Source organism: Mus musculus, chromosome 11, assembly GCF_000001635.26.
Source record: "Mus musculus strain C57BL/6J chromosome 11, GRCm38.p6 C57BL/6J".
NCBI classification, from domain to species: Eukaryota; Metazoa; Chordata; class Mammalia; order Rodentia; family Muridae; genus Mus; species Mus musculus.
In genome coordinates this window covers 10,516,600-10,534,311 of record NC_000077.6, presented here as the reverse complement: position 1 = coordinate 10,534,311, position 17,712 = coordinate 10,516,600, and positions in this window count along the sequence as shown.

The following is a 17,712-nucleotide window of genomic DNA, read 5'->3' as shown; positions in this document are numbered from 1 at the left end:
TATCTTCAAGGCTTTTCCCCACTTTCTCCTCTATAAGTTTCAGTGTCTCTGGTTTTATGTGAAGTTCCTTGATCCACTTAGATTTGACCTTAGTACAAGGAGATAAGTATGGATCGATTCGCATTCTTCTACACGATAACAACCAGTTGTGCCAGCACCAATTGTTGAAAATGCTGTCTTTCTTCCACTGGATGGTTTTAGCTCCCTTGTCGAAGATCAAGTGACCATAGGTGTGTGGGTTCATTTCTGGATCTTCAATTCTATTCCATTGGTCTACTTGTCTGTCTCTATACCAGTACCATGCAGTTTTTATCACAATTGCTCTGTAGTAAAGATTTAGGTCTGGCATGGTGATTCCGCCAGAAGTTCTTTTATCCTTGAGAAGACTTTTTGCTATCCTAGGTTTTTTGTTATTCCAGACAAATTTGCAAATTGCTCCTTCCAATTCGTTGAAGAATTGAGTTGGAATTTTGATGGGGATTGCATTGAATCTGTAGATTGCTTTTGGCAAGATAGCCATTTTTACAATGTTGATCCTGCCAATCCATGAGCATGGGAGATCTTTCCATCTTCTGAGATCTTCTTTAATTTCTTTCTTCAGAGATTTGAAGTTTTTATCATACAGATCTTTCACCTCCTTAGTTAGAGTCACGCCAAGATATTTTATATTATTTGTGACTATTGAGAAGGGTGTTGATTCCCTAATTTCTTTCTCAGCCTGTTTATTCTTTGTATAGAGAAAGGCCATTGACTTGTTTGAGTTTATTTTATATCCAGCTACTTCACCGAAGCTGTTTATCAGGTTTAGGAGTTCTCTGGTAGAATTTTTAGGGTCACTTATATATACTATCATATCATCTGCAAAAAGTGATATTTTGACTTCCTCTTTTCCAATTTGTATCCCCTTGATCTCCTTTTGTTGTCGAATTGCTCTGGCTAATACTTCAAGTACTATGTTGAAAAGGTAGGGAGAAAGTGGGCAGCCTTGTCTAGTCCCTGATTTTAGTGGGATTGCTTCCAGCTTCTCTCCATTTACTTTGATGTTGGCTACTGGTTTGCTGTAGATTGCTTTTATCATGTTTAGGTATGGGCCTTGAATTCCTGATCTTTCCAAAACTTTTATCATGAATGGGTGTTGGATCTTGTCAAATGCTTTTTCTGCATCTAACGAGATGATCATGTGGTTTTTGTCTTTGAGTTTGTTTATATAATGGATTACATTGATGGATTTTCGTATATTAAACCATCCCTGCATCCCTGGAATAAAACCTACCTGGTCAGGATGGATGATTGCTTTAATGTGTTCTTGGATTCGGTTAGCGAGAATTTTATTGAGGATTTTTGCATCGATATTCATAAGAGAAATTGGTCTGAAGTTCTCTATCTTTGTTGGATCTTTCTGTGGTTTAGGTATCAGAGTAATAGTGGCTTCATAAAATGAGTTGGGTAGAGTACCTTCTACTTCTATTTTGTGAAATAGTTTGTGCAGAATTGGAATTAGATCTTCTTTGAAGGTCTGATAGAACTCTGCACTAAACCCATCTGGTCCTGGGCTTTTTTTGGTTGGGAGACTATTAATAACTGCTTCTATTTCTTTAGGTGATATGGGACTGTTTAGATGGTCAACTTGATCCTGATTTAACTTTGGTACCTGGTATCTGTCCAGAAATTTGTCCATTTCGTCCAGGTTTTCCAGTTTTGTTGAGTATAGCCTTTTGTAGAAGGATCTGATGGTGTTTTGGATTTCTTCAGGATCTGTTGTTATGTCTCCCTTTTCATTTCTGATTTTGTTAATTAGGATTTTGTCCCTGTGCCCTTTAGTGAGTCTAGCTAAGGGTTTATCTATCTTGTTGATTTTCTCAAAGAACCAACTCCTCGTTTGGTTAATTCTTTGAATAGTTCTTCTTGTTTCCACTTGGTTGATTTCACCCCTGAGTTTGATTATTTCCTGCCGTCTACTCCTCTTGGGTGAATTTGCTTCCTTTTTTTCTAGGGCTTTTAGATGTGTTGTCAAGCTGCTAGTATGTGCTGTCTCCCGTTTCTTCTTGGAGGCACTCAGCGCTATGAGTTTCCCTCTTAGAAATGCTTTCATTGTGTCCCATAGGTTTGGGTACGTTGTGGCTTCATTTTCATTAAACTCAAAAAAGTCTTTAATTTCTTTCTTTATTCCTTCCTTGACCAAGGTATCATTGAGAAGAGTGTTATTCAGTTTCCACGTGAATGTTGGCTTTCCATTATTTATGTTGTTATTGAAGATCAGTCTTAGGCCATGGTGGTCTGATAGGATACATGGGACAATTTCAATATTTTTGTATCTATTGAGGCCTGTTTTGTGACCAATTATATGGTCAATTTTGGAGAAGGTCCCGTGAGGTGCTGAGAAGAAGGTATATCCTTTTGTTTTAGGATAAAATGTTCTGTAGATATCTGTCAGGTCCATTTGTTTCATAACTTCTGTTAGTTTCACTGTGTCCCTGTTTAGTTTCTGTTTCCACGATCTGTCCTTTGAAGAAAGTGGTGTGTTGAAGTCTCCCACTATTATTGTGTGAGGTGCAATGTATGCTTTGAGCTTTACTAAAGTGTCTCTAATGAATGTGGCTGCCCTTGCATTTGGTGCGTAGATATTCAGTATTGAGAGTTCCTCTTGGAGAATTTTACCTTTGATGAGTATGAAGTGTCCCTCCTTGTCTTTTTTGATAACTTTGGGTTGGAAGTCGATTTTATCCGATATTAAAATGGCTACTCCAGCTTGTTTCTTCAGTCCATTTGCTTGGAAAATTGTTTTCCAGCCTTTCACTCTGAGGTAGTGTCTGTCTTTTTCCCTGAGATGGGTTTCCTGTAAGCAGCAGAATGTTGGGTCCTGTTTGTGTAGCCAGTCTGTTAGTCTATGTCTTTTTATTGGGGAATTGAGTCCATTGATATTAAGAGATATTAAGGAAAAGTAATTGTTGCTCCCTTTTATTTTTGTTGTTAGAGTTGGCATTCTGTTCTTGTGGCTGTCTTCTTTTTGGTTTGTTGAATGATTACTTTCTTGGTTGTTCTAGGGCGTGATTTCCGTCCTTGTATTGCTTCTTTTCTGTTATTATCCTTTGAAGGGCTGGATTCGTGGAAAGATATTGTGTGAACTTGGTTTTGTCGTGGAATACTTTGGTTTCTCCATCTATGGTAATTGAGAGTTTGGCTGGGTATAGTAGCCTGGGCTGGCATTTGTGTTCTCTTAGTGTCTGTATAACATCTGTCCAGGCTCTTCTGGCTTTCATAGTCTCTGGTGAAAAGTCTGGTGTAATTCTGATAGGCCTTCCTTTATATGTTACTTGACCTTTCTCCCTTACTGCTTTTAATATTCTATCTTTATTTAGTGCATTTGTTGTTCTGATTATTATGTGTCGGGAGGAATTTCTTTTCTGGTCCAGTCTATTTGGAGTTCTGTATGCTTCTTGTATGATCATGGGCATCTCTTTTTTTATGTTTGGGAAGTTTTCTTCTATTATTTTGTTGAAGATATTAGCTGGCCCTTTAAGTTGAAAATCTTCATTCTCATCAATTCCTATTATCCGTAGGTTTGGTCTTCTCATTGTGTCCTGGATTTCCTGGATGTTTTGAGTTAGGATCCTTTTGCATTTTGTATTTTCTTTGACTGTTGTGTCGATGTTCTCTATGGAATCTTCTGCACCTGAGATTCTCTCTTCCATTTCTTGTATTCTGTTGCTGATGCTCGCATCTATGGTTCCAGATCTCTTTCCTAGGGTTTCTATCTCCAGCGTTGCCTCGCTTTGGGTTTTCTTTATTGTGTCTACTTCCCCTTTTAGTTCTAGTATGGTTTTGTTCATTTCCATCACCTGTTTGGCTGTGTTTTCCTGCTTTTCTTTAAGAGCCTGTAACTCTTTAGCAGTGCTCTCCTGTAAATCTTTAAGTGACTTATGAAAGTCCTTCTTGATGTCCTCTATCATCATCATGAGAAATGTTTTTAAATCTGGGTCTAGATTTTCGGTTGTGTTGGGGTGCCCAGGACTAGGTGGGGTGGGAGTGCTGCGTTCTGATGATGGTGAGTGGTCTTGATTTCTGTTAGTAGGATTCTTACGTTTGCCTTTCGCCATCTGGTAATCTCTGAAGCTAGCTGTTTTAGTTGTCACTGTTAAGAGCTTGTTCTTCAGGTGACTCTGTTAGCCTCTATGAGCAGACCTGGAGGGTAGCACTCTCCTTAGTTTCAGTGGGCAGAGTATTCTCTGCAGGCAAGCTCTCTTCTTGCAAGGCAGGTACCCAGATATCTGGTGTTCGAACCAGACTCCTGGCAGAAGTTGTGTTCCACTCACTAGAGGTCTTAGGATCACGTGTGGAATCCTGTGTGGGCCCTTGCGGGTGTCAGGCGACTCAGCTGGCAAGGTAGCCGGGGCTCGAGTGGAGTGGAAGGGGTTTGTGCCCCAGATCAAGCCTGGGTAGCCTGCTTCCCTATGTACCGCAGTCTCAAGTTCCACGCGATTGGATTGGGGTAGGCGCTGTGTTCCACTCACCAGAGGTCTTAGGGTCCCGTGGGGAGTCCCGTGTGGGTCCTTGCGGGTGTTGGGCAAGACTCTGCTGGCAAGGTAGCCCGGGGCTCGAGTCACGAGTCGAGCGGAAGGGACTTGTGCCCCAGATCAGGCCCGGGTAGCCTGCTTCCCTATGTACCGCAGTCTCAAGTTCCGCGCGATTGGATTGGGGCAGGCACTGTGATCCACTCACCAGAGGTCTTAGGGTCCCGTGGGGAGTCCCGTGTGGACCCTTGCGGGTGTTGGGCAAGACTCTGCTGGCAAGGTAGCCCGGGGCTCGAGTCTCGAGTCGAGCGGAAGGGGCTTGTGCCCCAGATCAGGCCCGGGTAGCCTGCTTCCCTATGTACCGCAGTCTCAAGTTCCGCGCGATTGGATTGGGGCAGGCACTGTGGTCCACTCACCAGAGGTCTTAGGGTCCCGTGGGGAGTCCCGTGTGGACCCTTGCGGGTGTTGGGCAAGACTCTGCTGGCAAGGTCTATTCCTATTATTCTTAAATTGATCTTTTTATTATGTCCTGAATTTCCTTAAGATTTTGGGTCAGGATCTTTTTATACTTTGTATTTTATTTATCTGATTTGTTAATATCTTCTACGTGTTTTCTATGTCTGAGATTGTCCCTTCTATCTCTTGTGTTCTGTTAGTCTTGCATCTGTAGCTCCTGATATCTTTACTAAGTTGTCCATCTTTGGGTCACCCAATTCTGTGTTTTATTTATTTTTTTTATTTCCATTTTTAGTTCAATTCCTTTACCTGCTTGCTTGTATTTTTCTGTATTTATTTAAGGGGCTTACTTGTTTCTTTGTTAAAAGCTTCTACTTGTTTGCCTCTATTTTCCTATATTACTTTAAGGGAGTTTTGTATATCCTCCCTAGATGCCTCTATCATCTTCATGAGATGGGATTTTAGGTCATTATCTTGCTTTTCAGGCATGTTGAGTTATCCAGGGCTTGCTGTGGTGGTACAACTGGGTTCAGATGGTGCCAAATTGCATTGGGCTTGCTCTGTCCATCTGGTTCTCTCTGGTGCTAACTGGTCTTGATGTCTCTGAATGGAACAGGCCTCCTTTGAGGGAGGTAGAGCTGTGTGACCTGAGTTAGAACTGGGCTCCTTCAAGGCAGACAGTGGTATCTCTGGTTAGAGTGGGTCTGCTGAGTCTCTGATTAGAACAAGCCTCCTGTGTTCCTGGTTACTCCAGACTTTCTGTGCCCCTGGTTACTGCAGACCCCCTGTGCCCTTGTTTCCACTGGATCTACTGGGAGGCTTGCAGGTTGTAGAGTTTGGACTCATATTGAGCCACTAATTCAGCCTGAATGGAGAAGTGGGCCAGAATGTGCAGCTCAGGGAGATGGGGTGGGGGAGATGAGACTGTGTCATCTGGGCCCCATGGTTATCCCAGCTGGTGTGGGTATTCATTGGAGATTCTCATTTCTGTCTTTGTTTTTGCAGGCCTCCTGGGAGGTAAGAAGGCTGTAGTGTTTGGTTGGATATCAGGCCCAAGTATTTTCTTAATCAAATTTACCTCCTCTCAGATGTTTAAGCTTTTGTCAAATTGACATAAACTTTCCATCATAATTGCTGTTGGAAAGCCCTATTCCTAGCCCATCTTCAGTAACATGGAGACACTAGCATGGCATCACAAGAATGATACTTTCTCTCTGTCACCAAGAATTGTTTGCTCTCCTCTATGTAGATGGGTTATACCCCCTTTAAAAAGTGACTTTTATTCCTGTATTTTTTCCTGTTTCACCCTCTCAGAGGCAGCCTGTGCATGCATGATCCCCTTCACCAATAAACCTCTCAGATGTGATCTGTTGTTTGGTGTGATCTCTTTTTGGCACACCTAGGCTCCAAACCAAGGTGCTTCTGCTGATGAACCATAACAACTGATCCCTTGTCAACTTCATACACAAACACATAATTTGAAAGACACAACCTTTCCTTTCTTGTGTATCCCTCAGACCACACACTAATATAAACATCATAATATAAAACATTCTACCAGCTTAAAAAGTCCACAATCTTACAAATTCAAACACTTTTTAAAATTCAGTCCCTTTTCAAATATAATGTCTCTCATGTGGGTTCTTATAGAACCAAAAATAAGTTAAATACTTTCTTCCTTAAAGAGGAAAGAACCAGAGCATGGTCACAATCAGATCAAAGCAAAACCAAACTCCAGCAGCATAAATCACTCAATGTCCAAAGTCTGGAATTCACTCTCAATCTTCTCCATTCCTTCAAAGAGCCTGGGTCACTTCTCTGGATCCCCTGCATCACACATAGCTTGTTAGTCTCCCAGGCTTAGGCTGGGTCTACTCCACAGCTCATAGATATCTTATAGATAGCTCTCCCATATTACTGGCATATCCAAGATGTGAGGGTCTTCTGCTAAGGTGAGTTGCAATTTCACCAATAGTCTTGCCTGGGTTTTCTTCATGGTGCCATGACTCAAATTTCCTTCATGAGCCCTTCAATCATGGGGTTTCCACTGCTACTGAGCCTGTACTCTTGACAGCATCTTTTGATTTTTCACAGTGCCACACTTTAGCTTATCTTCATTCCTCTTTCATGCCTTCAAATCTCATAAACATGGGATACTCTTACTCATGACCAAGTTTGGATGCTACCTCAAGGCACAACCTTGGCCACTTCTGAACATAGCTTGCTTGTGCTGACTCTGAGAAAACACTTTCCAGAAGAATTCACCTCAGTGAAGGCGTTCCCTTCTTAATCACCACTGATTTCTCTGTTCCAGCTGACCAGCAAGCATTATCACAGAACATCAATGGTTTTACTTCAGCAGTTCTAATATCTTGTTAATCACACCTGACTCTTCAGCCCCAGCTAACTAGAACCACAGACTCTTAACTAAAAATAGCAGATAGCTCTGTAGTGTCATTAAAAGACTCTCAAAATTCTCTCTGGAACTTTACAAGTCAGGTCTCCACCACCCACATGGCTCTCATTCTTGTCTTTCAAGATTCCACAGAACAGCTCAGTGAGCTGGGAACATTAAATGACTTTTCTTGTTAAAAATTCCACAAAAAGGGGGACAATGCCAAGGCTTTAGCCACATCTTCTAAGATGAAAATCTGAGGGAGGAATGTTAAGTGTTAAAATTGAACAAATTCCTCTTTAATGGAAAGTCTGATACAAAGCATATTCTTTATGTTTGTGATCTTCAAAAGTGAAGTTGTATCTGGAAATGATTTTTCTATTACAAATATTAAAGATTTATTATAGATAGTGGTTGACAAATGTTATATACTATGATAATAAAATACTTGGAATGTGAATGTGCACACAGGATTATTAACTGATTTAATGGTTTTTGAAAAAAATGTAACTTTTTAAGTCTTTTACATCTGTTTCTATTAAAAAATCTGTTCTCATTTGGGTAAGGTTTTACATATGATAGGTATTATACAGTAGGTCTCACAGTCCATTTATGAAGAAATATATATTCTTACTTATTGACATTATTTATAACAGGCCATATGAAGAATATTTGAACCTATATTGGTCATATTATACCCTATAACTTAGGTTGATTTTATATCACCCAGCTCAGATACTGGATTAGTAACTAGAATAAACAAATGAAATGAAGGGAAAGTGTACAAAGACATATCAGCAGAGACTGAATATAACATTTACAGTTGAATACTGTGCTTGTAGAAACTACATAGAAGTGTTCACATCTCTCATTTTTTTTTCTTTGCAAATGCTAACATGGTGACTGTGAGAACTTCACAGATGACTCTCAAGGAACCCTATTGAACAAACAGTTCTCATACATCTCAGCAGCATGGCATCAGTATTCATGGTGGTACACTGGCATCTTCAAACCATGTAGCTACAGGTATTAAGGCTACAGCTTCAAAGTAGGAAACCTCTTTCCAAAGCCACTGTTCATTGTTTGCATGTAATAATTTTGCAATCAACACATTTTCTCAGCTATCTTTGTATCACTTAGCTCTTCCTGCAGATGGAGGACGCCCATCACTGTGTTTGATATCTTGGAATTTACGAGGGCATGTGTGTTTCTGATATACAAAACTAGAAGGGTCTGCTTCATTGGGTATATTTGGATCTTTTCCTTTTCCTGGAGGCTTCCTATCTGCTGAACTTATTCCACTGAGCGTCCAGTGTCTCAGATGCAATGACCCCCACCTGTATCATTTGTCTGTCTGTCTGTCTGTCTGCTGCCTGCCTGCCTTTGCCCTCCAGACTGTTTAACAGCATTTCTAAAAAGAAGACTTCTTAGGAACCTCACTTTCTCACCAAGGCAAATTATATTCTGCTGTATTTTTACCTCATTTGTTGCAATTCTACTCTCATTCCAATCACTACTCCTAAGAGGCAGAAAAGCTGGGGCCATAAACTCCTAAACTCCCCCTTCACTGTTCCAGCTGTGAGAGGAGCAGGTCTTTTCTCCTTGGGCTTTCTCTTGCATCCATCTGCTTTTCCCGTAGTCCCATCAGGCCTTCTACTCAGAGACATTGGATTCCCTTTGAAGCTTTTGTTACAGAGATATAAACAGAGAGCTATAAAAACACAGAGGGATCAATTAATTCTGCTGCAGGGGATCAAGGAGGACATCAAAAGGAAGGAGACCTTGGAGCTTGCCCTTGAAGCTTGATTAGTACTTTAAAAATATATCAAGAATTGAGCCAGAAAGAGAAATCCAATCTTTTGCTGTCTTAACCAACTGTCCTGGATGAAAACCAATAGATGTACTTTCTAACTGGCTTGGGGATTTCTAAACCACTAAGCTCTGCCTACAAAAGTGTAGCAGCAGTGTTTGCTGTGATTCTGGAGACAGGAATGCATCAGCTCTGCTTGGTTTAATGGTCCCAGGTCCCCTAATGTATCTTATAAGAAGAGTCAAGTACGATGTGCTGATGTTCTCACCTGACTGCCTTAGGCATGTCAGTCCTCATTTCTCAATTCTGTTTCTTTCCCCTCAGCGTCCACTGCAAAGGCCCCAAAGGACGTTAAAATTAAGATTCTGAACAGTGTATTCAAAGAAAGAAACAAATATTAATGTCAGTCTGTTTGGAAAGTAGAAAAGCTGAACTGTGTTACTGGACTGAAAACTGCATTTACCTCCAAAAAGAATTTCCACATGGTTATTGAGGGAAATCACTTTAACTGAGTTTCCTTTTTCCTTTTTCTTTTCTTTTGATACTTAAATGAGAATGAATGTATCTGCTCCCATGTATTGTTTCAGATATGGAATCTGTATTTGTTACATAGTGACGGTAAGAACATCAAACCCTCATGACTATCAAATTTTATACACACACACACACACACACATACTATATAATTATATAAATATATAATTACATATATAATTATATATATATATAATTATATATTATATACATATAATTAGACTAAATCATGAAGTTAAGATCATTAAATCTAAATTTAGTCATCAGAATACTTTCTTGAACCTCAAGAGCTAGTTAATTTCCTAATATCATGGCCTCTCAGTTTTTGAATCTCCTGGATTTAAGTTTAATTCAGAAGATCTCTCTCTCTCTCTCTCTCTCTCTCTCTCTCTCTCTCTCCCTCCCTCCCTCCCTCCCTCCCTCTCTCTGTCTCTCCCTTTCTCTCTGTCTCTGTATCTTCCCTTTTCTCTCTCTCTGTCTCTCTCCCTCTCTTGTAAGACCCCAACTCGATGTGTTTCTTAGACCCCTAGAAATGAAGCCCAGCATGGAGTTTTTTGTTCTTTCCCCCTCAGCCTGAAAGAAAGGTGACCACTGGGTGACCCACCCAGGCATTTGACCCATTGTGTAAAGGGACCAAGAATGTTTACACAACTACCCCAGACTCTGTTATCTAATCTTCCCCTCACTTTCCATGAGACACCTGTAAGTCACCATCCCCGTTTTTTACAATGTTTATCCTATTCTTCCCTCACTTTAGCATTCATTCTTTAAAAACCCTTGACTGCAACTGCTGGGGGCCAATCTCCTCTGCCCTTGTGTGGGTTACAAGCTAGGCCTCAGTATGCTGATAATATTTGAATAAACCTCATGTGATATTGCATCAAGAATGGTTTCTCTTGAGTTATTGGGGCGTTGGCTCATCCCAGGACTTGAGCGAGGGTCTCCCCCAGAAATGGGGGTCTTTCACTCCCTCTCCCTGTCTCTCCTCTTCCTACCCCTGGTCCTCCCCTCCCCCTTCTGCACCCTCCTCCTCCCACCTCCTCTCTGTTATCTAGGAGGAATTGATTGGAGAGGTATCGTCGGAGATAAATATGGTCAATTTGACATATTATAGTTGTTTTACAGCTTTTGTTTCCAACATGGCTTAAAATATTTTTTTCCTTTTACAGTAGCTGCTGCTAAGAACAGAGACTCTAGAAGAAAACACACTGAGTTCTTGGTTTTGACATAAACTTGATTGTACATCCATGGATGGTATCTTGGTGCTTCTTTCCTTCAGTTATTTTTATAAAAGGGGAAAATCATAGTTCTTAGAGCAATATAGAGAATAAAAGTCATAGCACACATAGATGCCATATAGAAATAGAAGAAAATGGAATTATACAAAAGAATATTTTTTAATGGAATGGATTTACCTATTTAGAAATTGCAGTATGATTAAATGGAATAATACAGTAAAGTCTTTCAGAAGGGTCTAGAACCAAAGAAGCATTGACTGTGACTGTCAGCATTTGCTGTATGTACTTGATACCTACTGATATGTATACAACAGTTTTAATTATCAGAATAATTCTTCATCTTTCTGCACAAATATAATTTATTCTTGATGTAATTTAAGTAAATCAAAGCTAACTTGTTGAGGTAATGTGGCCAAACACTGATTGCACTCAGCACATGGAGTTCTGCCTACTTTCCGGCCTCATCTGTGATCTGCTTACTATGTGACTGCATGCATTGTGTCAAGGCAGGCTCAGTCATAATAGAACCCTGTATCATGGTTTGCCACATCAGGCTTCTGTCTTTTCCCCTCACTTGTTCTTTGTGATTTATATAGATGATAAAACATAATCAGCATCCATTAGCCTAGAGAGTTCTTTTCATATACCTGTCCATCTACTCTTCTACCTTAATCTTACCAGAGGCATTCACAGTTCCATTTGTGTCACCAGAAGTATGGTTCTCTTGAGTTTTGTATGAATGGAATTGCATGGCATAAACTCTGGTACCTGAAGTCATCTCACCTTCATAAAGTTTTCATAAACGTCTATCCTGTCCAGCACAGTGTTCATTTTCTTTCTTTTCTTCCATTTCTTAGTAAACATGACAACGCAGTCTTCTGTTAGAGATCATTCCCACTTTGCATCAATAGAATGAAAGCATCAGCAATGGATATTCCTGCACTAATATTTCATGAACAAATTTAGATAGAAACCTTGTAGTAAAGTGTCTTTGTCACCATATAAGGTTAAGTCAATGTTATAATAACACTGCCAGAATAGAAATATTTACTGGCAACCTTTCCTCCCATCCCCTTGAACTTCTATCCACCTTTCATCACACATGTGCCGCTTGTAGCATGATGCTTGTTTTATCGTTAATTCTAAGCTTTTAGTAGTATTAAAAAAAAACAAATTTGTGATGTTCCCTGAAATTTTATGGTTTTCACTTCACTGTAAAATGTAATTATATCTTGTTTTATTTCTTCATGTATTCTATTTGAACTTCATGTGCCCTTCCAAACAGAGCTATTATATATGTCCCCATTTTTAATGTTTTTAACATGCTTGAAATACTTCTATTTTCATATCCCTAGTGCTTAGCTTTGATGCTTCTGTCCTCAGTCCATTAATGGTGATTTCTGTCAGAATGTTTTAACCTTGCCTATTAGCCCCCTAATTTTATTTTACTTAAAATATGTTGCTGTTCAACTCATATTCCAAGCATTTTTTGAAAAATTCTATTTATTGAACTATATAATTAATTGGTATTTGTGTGTAACTGCCTTTTCTGTTTTTTATGTATTCTCAAGTGTGCCATTTAAAGCAATTGCTAAACTCAATTCCTTCCATCATTTTTGGCTTATTTTATTTCAGCTAACCCCCTCTGCATGATCTCTTTTTAGTTGCAATGACCATATTGTCTACTGTGTTTGTTTTTAGCCTTTTCCTTATCTGTCTGTGACTATACAAGTCCATCAGCTCCCCACAGCACCACTGAGGTAGCATCTCTTTGTTTGCCTTTGCTGAGACTCTATAGGCTGTTTACAGGCTGCAAAACAAGGACAATTGATCAACATCAATAAAACATGGTTATTGACAGTAGGACCTTCCCTCTAAAGTTGTTTTAGATATTGAGTGGCCTAGTGCTAATATGAGGAAGTAAATATGTCTGCCTAAAATAAATGCTGAGCGGTATATCTGTGGCTATAATGCTTTTAGGCCTTATCTTCATTCTGACCTAGCTGAAGAGACAATAAACACATGATCTTAGAGAAAGATGATCTTCCTGGGTAATTTTGGGTTAGACACAGACAATATTTTATATCACTGCACCCACTATGTTTTCCAAATAGTCTTAGTGGCATAGAACTGATGAGCTTCCAAATGAAGCAGAGAAGCAGGATTTGCCAAGCAGGAAGGATGAATGTGAATATTGGAATTGGACATGGTGGTATATATCTGTAAGTCCAGCAACTACTCAGGAAGCTACTGTAGAAACATAACTTGAGCCTGGAAGTGTAAAATCAATCTTAGTGGCACACAGAGACCTATATATATATATATAGAGAGAGAGAGAGAAAGAGAGACAGAGAGAGAGACTCTTTAGCATAAATAAAAGAAATTATCAGTGCTCCACAGAATTCAATAAATGACTTCGAATGAAGACAGGTTAAAATACTTGGCTAGGGATGTCAAAGGCCCAGGGAGGAAAATGTTGATATAGTTTGTTGATATGGTCATGTTGCTAAATTTCCTTCTAAATTGTTATGTTTTCATCCATTAGTTTAAGCTTCTTCATCTTTTGTCAGAGGAGGTTCCAGATGCAGTAGATAGTCATCAAAGTGGGTATTTATAACTGTTCAAATTCTGAGAGTAAACCACTTTAACTGCTTTGTCATAGGCAAGAAGTAATCTGTATGAATGTTTCCCCACACAGAAGTACAGGCAGAAGGAAAGTAAGAGCTAGAGAATGGGGCAGAGTGCTGTGTAAAGCTGGCCTCTGGATACAATATCTGTACATGATCAAGCCATTTAAACACTTGAGTGTGGATTGAGGAAGGGCTCCTGAGACACGATTCCTTCCTGAGGAACTTTGAGCAGTTCATGGCTTGTAATTAGTGAAGGTCACTTTTCTTTGGTGGTATGGGTACTGGTAGGTTCTCTATTTCCAAGAGATGACTCCCGTAGAAGAAAAAAATGGGGAGAAGAAAATGGATATAGAAATGTGCTGTAGGGAGATTTGAGTAGAGCCAGAAAGAGGGAGTGGGGCATGGATATGACCTATAAATGCATTTTTAAAAGTTGCATTTTTCTCTATCCCTGGCTACCTTACAAATAAATGACACAGAGATTATAAGACCTATTTAAATAGTTTCACAACACAATAACTGGGCAGTTATTAATCTGTTTGAATCCTCTAAAATAATTTAGGTATCTCCCAGGCCAAATTTAAGTTTAGTTTGGTCTGGCTCTCTGGGTTTCAGGTGTTTTACCATGATGACATCTTCCTTGTGGGGAATTCCCCTTTCCTAATCTCCATCTCCCTGTCCCTATGCCTGTCCCTGTCCCTCTCTTCATCTCCTTGCCCTTCTTCTCCCTTTCACTCTCCTTCTCCCTCTCCCTCATCTTGCTTTCCCTGCCCCTCCTCATCCCCTCCCCTACTACTCTCTCTCTCTCTCCTCCTCCTCCTCTTCCTCCTCTGACTGATGGTAGTCCCATCCTATTCTCTATTCTGCCCAGCCATTGGCTGATCAGCTTTTATGGAAAAGATAGAGAACAAGTGGGAACAACATTTATACATACTTGAAACAGGAGATCCTACAATGTAATAAGCATTACAATGTCATGATTGTAATAAGATATAGAGGCAGAAAAACCAGTATTTGAATGATACAGAGATAATCTTTACAAAACACACAAAAACATCATGCCTGCAATGACCAGATGTTTTGTACGTATGCATAGGATATTCAAATCAAAATGAAAGGGGGAAAATCTGAAAATAAAAGATATAGAAGAAATATTGTATGATGCAAAGGGCAACTGTGTTTACAAAGGAGAGTATTATAGGGAAAAATGAAACAAAGAAACAAGAACAAACAACAAAACATCAGTGTTCCTATTTACTTTTCTGTTGCTGTAAGAAAACTCAAGGAACAAAAACAACTGGGGGGTGGGTCATAGGAGGAGAGGAGGTCTATTTTAGTTTATAGATTACTGAGCTCATCATGAAGAAATGTCAGGGCAACAGTTCAAGGCAGGAACTTAGAGGAAAGGACCAAAGTAAAGACCATGGAGAAATGCTGGCTGTTGGCTTCTTTCCCATGACACGCTCAGCTTGCTCTTTTTATTAATACCAAGTATTATATACCCACAGAAGGCTGGGATCTCCCATATCAATCATTAATCAATAAGATGCACCACTCAGAGTTGCTTGTAAACCAAGCTGATGATGGTAATTTTTCAGTCTTCCCAGATGATTCTAGTTCACATCAAATTGACAAAATACTTAACCAGTACAGTCATTCAAATCAGTCATTCAATCAGCAAATAAAAGAAAAATTCAAATTTCATTCAATGAAATAAAAAAAAAATCTCCCTAGGCAAAGTTATAGGGAGTCCCACCAGCTGCTTATTAAGAAGTAACTGCAGAGTTACTGACTAGTACTTTACATACCAATTGCTGTGCAGATAACTACTGGGCTTCACAAGAACAGATGTCTTGGGAACTGATGTACGGTAGCACATTGCAATTCTCAAGGGGCAGTGACAATTACAGTACATAGGACTTTAACCTTTTTTTTTTTTAAACACTGTCACCACCACATTTATTAACACACTGGGATACACGTGTATGTGCCCAGACCCTGGAGAAATAGAATCTAGCTAGAATGTGACTAATCAGTGTTCCATTTTGGGAGCACAGAAGGGTTATGACCATTGGCTTTCTTGCGCTAATCTAAATATGTTGTGGACAATGGTAGAGAGTGGAATCCAGAATGAAATGGACAGCATCTCAGACTTCTAGTTAAATACAGCTGTGAACAATGATTAGAAACCAGTGTTGAAGGAATACGTTTGAAAGGAGCTAAGTGGAAGCATTATCACCTAAGTCCTAATGAGCTTCAGGAACAGCTGCACAGGAGCCTTTATGAACTGAAGCCAAGAGCTTACAGCTAATATTGATAAACTCTATTCCCCTGTAGAGCAGAGGCTGGAAGGGGGATGGGAATATACTATTTATTCTCTTTCTTTTTGCCCTGTGATAACCAGGGTCTCCATTATCTGAACTTGAAGACAAAAGCGAATAAAAACCCACAAGGTAGAATTACAGCTCTCTTCTCTTCACATCCTCTTTGTAAACACACATAGCTTTGCTCACAAGATTGTAGGAACCTAGAGCAGAAGTTCTGCTTTCTGTTCACTCAATGCGGTGACCATATTGTAAGAGAGATAAATGAGACAGGACCTTTGTATATTAAAGCTAAAAAACCAAAAGGGAGATAATGTTAGTTGCCTTGAATCAAGTTATAAGCAAGAAGTTTTCAACAAGCAAACTTTGCTAATATTGTATGCACTTTTCCCCTAGCCAAATCTGTACATTTCATTCATTTTACCTACATTTCCATTATTTATCTTAGTACACGTTTTGGATGTAATCTAAAGACCCATCACAATGAATGGAACTATCTAGAAATATCTGGAACACTTGGGCGTCCAGGGCATTGCATGTTATAAACGCACTTTCTAAAGAAGGAATGAAGATTTCATTGCACTGCTTGGTAAACAATGTCAAATCAACCATATTTTAGCACATATTGAGTTAAGTAGAAAAATAGTTAACTTTTTCCCACTGGCATCTCAGAATTTTCTTCTGATGTCATTTAAAATATTAAATACTTTAGATAAGATTGTGTTACAACGAAAGTTGTCAAAAATGAACAAATAGCTCAGTGTTATTTCTAGCCACTTGCTACAATGTAAGTCTTATATTCATGCAAAATTTACAAGCCCATATAATGCAATCATCAAGGGTTGAAAAGTACAGTTTGTTAGCCATAATAGTGGCAAACTCCAGGTACAGATGAGTGTTTATTTCCCTAAGAGCACATAGCACCTAGAGCCTGCGACTCCCTGACATCCCAAGCCCTGATGAATTGTTTGTACTATATGGTAGACTGTGCTTTTCCCACTGCAGTGTTTTTCTGCATACTATTTCTTGCTTGAGTTTTATTGTGTATGCAGAATTCTTCCTCCCTGAGTGTTCTTCAATGAAATATTTATAACATGGCAGACCATTAAATAAACAAGCAATTCCAAGCTAGATTTATTTGTCTGCCCTCAGCAAACCTTTGAGCTCTGTAGAATTCATTCTTTCTGAACCTGTGTGCAACTCTGAGGGGGGGGTGTACCTGTGATGGTGTTCTTCCTCTCTTCCTCTTCCTTTATTTACATCATGCAATAGACCACTCAAGCTGAAGTGAAAGAGCCAAAATGCCATTATATGCCCATGCACTGAACAAATTGCACCACCTCTCTATTTCTTTATGTGATTCTTAAGAAGGAAAAAAATCATAGCCATATTTTAAGTTTCCATTTGACTCAACCTCAATTCTTGTTCTCCATAAGAAAGCCACAGACTCAAAATACTTTTATACTCAATGGTGTAGATGATGTATCTTACTAAAAAATCTTTCTCTAAAATTATATCTGTGAAAGCTTGTGGAAATCAGTGTTTTAAAAACCCTAATTATTTATGTTGGTTTTGATATGCTAATGGTAAAACCAAAGACTTATTCCTAAGTATTCTGCATTATGCATATCGGCAGATTTTGGTCTTTTCTTCTAAAGGGAAAATAGGGCAGGAAAGGAATGTTAGGATGGAGGCCAGGGGAATATTGCATGCATCTTATAATCTGATTAGATTTTCACATACAGACTAGAGTATAAATTCAGATAAACTGAGAGGATATAGCAGAATAGAAGAGAGAGCAGCAGCAGCGTGGA